At 48.5% G+C, this 5,330-nt stretch overlaps 1 protein-coding gene across 2 annotated transcripts in view; it reads right to left on the bottom strand.

Annotated features, from left to right (window-relative positions):
* Positions 1-5,330, bottom strand: part of PPP1R16B (protein phosphatase 1, regulatory subunit 16B) — a 42,295-nt gene that overhangs the window by 18,035 nt on the left and 18,930 nt on the right. The window lies entirely within an intron of this gene.

The raw sequence follows: 5,330 nt of genomic DNA, 5'->3' as shown, positions 1-5,330 counted from the left end.
GATTTCTGTGGGCAGGGAGCCAGGAAAACAGATTCCTGAATATCATTGCGACGGTTGACACCTGGGCTGCCAAAGAGCCTCTTCTCTCTTGAAGAGGCATTTTGAAGTAGGTATTTGAATGGTGCCCATTTAAAGAGTACTAAAAAAAAAAATTAAGTCAGACTTATGGAGGTATGGATCAAGGAGACCAAGGCCAGTTTCCCAAGGATGACTCAGAAGCTGTAGCGATGAGCAGAGCAATGCTGGCTTTCAGGGTGTGACGGTGCTCAGCAGAAGGCAATGTGCAGAGGGCATCGTCCCAGCTGCGGTCGGAGCCACACGAGCTCGCGGGAGCCAATAGCCTGAGCAGGGAACACCTACAGAAAGTGAGGGATAAGGGACAGCCACGTCCTCCAGCAGCAGCTTGATAGGAACTTGCATCCCCCATCTCTTGAGTTCACACCTGGAACGTTGGGTTTGGTGGGTGCACGCAGGCAAGCAACACATCTTGCTTCTCTTCACGTTTCGGGCAGAGTTATACGAAGGGCACCTACAAAGTCAGTAAATGCTCAACCAGGGCATTCTCCTGCTGCTCTGGCTACTTCCATCTTTCTTCCTACAAAAAGCTCTTCTTGGAAGTCATGACAACACATGCAGATCCATTCAGACAACACAACATGAAAGCCTTTTATCTGAGTAGCACAGAGGATCCCACTTATATACCTGTTCAGAAACTACTTTTGATGTATTGGACCAAAACCTATCTACTGAGACATGCAGCAATCATCACCTGTGATGTCTATACTAAGCTTATTAGAAAATAAACCTTTCAGGGTACCAAAACGGAAATGCAGCAAAAAAATTAATTGGCTTTTAAACAGCTTAAGAAGTGTTTAGATAAAAGGGACCAATGGTGTCAGGAGGTAAACTTTTGCAGCTGTCTGAGTCCATGAAGAGCTTCCCCAGTTACATTAACACAATAACAGGTGATCTGAAGAGCAGAATTGCAATCCCCCCCAAGCTCCACGCAGAGCCAGCCTGCCTGTATTTGCAAGAGGATACTCTAATGTGCTCTGCGTAGCAGGAAATAGTTCATATCGCCATTTGAAAGTGTTATTAGGTTCCAGAGTCAACAGCCTCTGCCCCAGCTCGTATTTCAGGCATTCCATGGCCTCAGCTAAGCAGCTGTATGTTGACCTGAACAACATGAATGTTTTTAAGAGTCTCAATTATAAAACAGGAAACTTTCTATTTAAAGTAACGGAAAAGAGGTTTTGGCGGAGGGGTGGGGAAATACGTATCTGCTTTTCAAGCTGCCCTGAATTAATACCAAATGATTCCCCTCCATGCCAGCCTGCTGACCGCAGCCCAGGAGCTCGCCGGCAGAGCGGGCTCTCCCCCTTCTCTGCTCCTCACCCTGCCCCACTTCAGAGACCCTTCTTCTCTGTTGTGCATCTCTAACCTTGTCCTGGTCTTTAGAGAAACTCCAAGTGCTCTGGCTGTTTCGGTACCTTCTCCACCCTCAGCAGCATCCACTCTGACCTCCACCAGCACGTTTTGGGTTTTCTTTTTTCCCCCTCCAACTTTGTCTCCCTTTAGTTTAGGATAAAGATCTTTAAGAGATACGGGACCAAATCACATCCTTAGGTCTGCTCCCATGGATCACTGCATTCATGAAACAGGGTGCCACGCAGGTCTAAACGCCTGCGTAAGGCAGAAGCGCCGGGACACGCTCTGCAACGCAGCCGTCTCAAAACCAGCTTTGTGTGACATGGTGCCAGCCCAGATGTGTCCCACTCCACTACCTCACACGGGAGACCGCAGAGGGCATGCCAGGAGTTAAACATCACCCCCTGCTCAACAGCACTGTTTCTTACTGGAAATGCTGCATTGCTGCGCAGTGCTGGAAGGGAAATGTCTATAAAAGCAGAAAGCCCTCCCCTTTCTTTTTTTTTTTTTGGTCAAATAAAGAGAGATTGTGGTTTCCTTGTAAAAAGCAAACGCTACAGAAAGAAAACTTTCACGCAAGTTTAGCAGCAACCTGAACTTCACCAGAGAAGCATCGACCGATCCTTAGCAGCCCTTCGGTTTTTGCAACCCGTAATTATTCAGCAGCAAATTTTACATGACTCAGAGATTTGAATTTCAACAGAGCCTTTCATCCAGAGATCTCCGAAAGCACTGCTGTCTCCTAGGATTTTACAATCAGTATTCGCCTCGTTTCACAGATGTGACATCTCAGCCCGAGTTAGACCAAGATTCTGGAGGCTCATGTTTCTTTGCCAAGGTCACAGTGACAGTCCACTTGAGTCCCAGGTCCCAGCTCTGCCCTTTAAGCACAAGAAGACTCTCCTTTCCTCTCCCCCATCCTCTCGGTTGTTCAGCCGAGAGGAATCGGGCGAAGCAGCTGAAGTCTCAAGGCTAGCAGCTTCGACAGCAACCAGACCCCAAGGTGAACCTTGTACTTGACAGAGTTCGGTAACTGCGGCCGCGGGTATTTTAAAAAGAGAAACCAAAGCTGTGGCTCGGCAGCAGCTCTTGGCTGGTATCGCTCCCTCGGGAAGGTCTCCACCGCTCGGCTCGGACCTGTTTGCTGGCCACGTCGAGGAGCTGGGCTGGGCGAAGAGGGCGAGTCGCAAGCGGTGGGGGAGCAAGGTCATCTGAGGGGCTTGCAGTGTGGCAGCACGCTTCATTTAATTACGAGTCAGGAATGATGCCGTCACCAAGGTGGAGAATGAAGCACGTTTGGTCGCCAAGCCCACATTTGACCACCGTCCCTGATCTTCACCAGCAACCCAGCCAGGACAACCTCTTTTTTATCTCCCCTCTCACAAGCCCAAGTCCCAGAAGTTTGCAAGTTTTCGGGGCTGATCAGCTCCCACTGTTCCCCCAGAGTTTCAAACCATTTCTCTTCATGTCAGCACCTATCACACACAGACAAATCACACCGTCTAGAACTTCTTTTCTGTATTAGCGAAAAAGCGCGTTCAATTTGCTCTCCAGGTTGAACACCTCCAATCCCAAAGCAACCCCCGACGTCGAGCATCCCCCCCCGCGCAGCTGCTGCCTCGCAGCGCCTGCGACAGCCCGACGCCGGCACGGGGCGCAGAGGCAGCGGGCAGCTGTCCCCACCACCGAGCAACTGCACAAAGCCCCTCGGTGGGACCTGGCCTGGAGGCGCGGGTGACCCCTGTACCACCGCATACCAAGCAGGGGCATTTCCAAGAAACACCTGTGCACCCCAACTCTCCATGCTGCAAATCTGATTTCAACATAACCAAACAGATTAGAGAGCCGCAGGGACCGCTCTCCCAGCTCTTGGCAACCAACAAACCCTTGTCAGAGAAGTCAAGAGAGTTTATCCGTGAACATCATCATCAAAGGCATTCAGCACTGCATGGAAACTGGTTCATACATTTAAGAGTTGAATCAGAAGTTAGCACCTGAGCTTGGCAGAAATGCAGGTTTTTTACGGCTACTTATAATCAATGAGACAGGCCTGACAAGGGATATAAAGAAATCGGTGTGACGGCTGCTGTGCACAGAGGACGCTAGTCCCCCCAGCCAGGGGCTGAAGCTGGAGACCATCCACCTCGTGGGCCCTGGGCCTGATCCAGTTGAGGATGGTCTGCTCGATAAAGATCACGGCATAAACTTGCTGCAGGTTGCTAGTCGTGCAATCCAAATTTAAGACCCATTATCTTGAGCATCCAAGTTTAAAAAAACAAAAAAAAAGAATAGTGGACAAAAGGTTAATTTCCTTAACGTTTCCTACTTTCATTGAAGAAGGTTTGAAATCCCATTCCATGACTCCTCAGAGACTGCACAAAAGACCTTTAAATTAGGTCAAAAGAAGTGGGCACGCAGTGATACAACCTGGGTTGGTCTATAACCTGATTGACAAGTGCTCTGCATACAGACCACCTTGTTTTAATAGTTATTTCACCTGCCCCATCACACAAAGTTGAAAACTCTCTCAAACAACTTCCATCACAAGTTCTATGTGATTTCTGCTTCCCACCACCTCAGGCAGTAGAAGATGAGTGTTCCCAGGCTGGATGATGCCATACGATGCCACGATGCTTCGTGGTTGCCGGGAGGTTAGCCCACGGGGAAGCAGCCTCAGAGCTTGACAGGTCATTTAGACATTTCAGAAAGAAAAAAAAGTCCAACTTGTTGCCGTCACCCATCCCTGCCATATCCGCAGACACCAAAGTGCCAACCTCATGCGAACTCAAAACAAGACAGCTTCTGCTGCCAGCTCTCCTCTGCTGAGCTTCCTGCACTTTGATGCAGTAAAGAAAGAAACTGTGCACGGGGTCAGGAGCGCTTTCCTTTTTAGTGAGTGCCTCCTTCGCTTTCTAAAGCCATCTCAGTCACCTTAAAACTTTCATCTGCAGAATACGGCTTGAATTCGGCAAAACCCTTCAGATCAGAGCTGGGCGGAGAGAGAAAAGCAGCTCCCTCTCACAAACTGCTGGGGAGTTGTGCACGTCGTGGCAGAGGAACAAGGATGCTCTCTCACGGGAGGGGAGGTCTGGGGTCCAAACCCACGGGCACAGCTCACACTGGGGGTGCGAGCTCAGGACCCCCAACACTTACAAGACTGCTCTAACAGCCTTCCGGGTCAGTCTAGGAGTCTTTTACTTAATGTAAAGAGGAAAAGAGCTGAAATTCTCCTCCAGAAAGTGCTTTGCCTTAGTGCTTCAGACAGGTCACCGATGTTTCATCCTGTTTCTGAGCACTTTAGTCTCAGCTCATACAGTGATTTCTTTTTTAATTTATTTTGCTTTGTATTTACACGCTAAGCTTATTAATACTAGCAAAATATATAGTTTAAACCACCAAATTAAAAAATACGTAATTTCTACAGCTCTCATGCAGGTTTAAAGCATCCCATTTATCAGAGCAGTATCTCTGAAATTTGAAGACATAACTCCTCGATGCTGGGAACAAGGAGTTGCAGGCAACAGCAGGGAGCACAAAGAGAGCAATATATCCCACTTCTCTCCCTTTGTCCCTTCGGGACCTGTCCTGGGATGAAAGACCCCAGAGCAATATATCCCACTTCTCTCCCTTTGCCCCTTCGGGACCTGTCCTGGGATGAAAAACCCTGTGCAACTCTTCACATTAAATATTGCAAGTCAAATGCCTCCCATACCCTCTTCAGCAAGAGTCAGCTCAGAGGAGTTATAGTTTTCGTTTCTGCAACAGTGGAGAAAAGCTTCGGTTTGCCAAAGTATGTGGCATTTCCCAAGAAAACTGCAGTTTTCAAAATAATTAACAGTCATTAAAATTCCCCATTAAGTTTTGCATTAGCAATGGCAGGATCACTCTCCTCTTTACAGCGG

Source organism: Fulmarus glacialis, unplaced genomic scaffold (assembly GCF_000690835.1).
Source record: "Fulmarus glacialis isolate BGI_N327 unplaced genomic scaffold, ASM69083v1 scaffold14007, whole genome shotgun sequence".
Taxonomy (NCBI): domain Eukaryota; kingdom Metazoa; phylum Chordata; class Aves; order Procellariiformes; family Procellariidae; genus Fulmarus; species Fulmarus glacialis.
The sequence above is the reverse complement of the archived record's forward strand: the minus strand, read 5'-3'. Positions and strand labels throughout refer to the sequence as shown.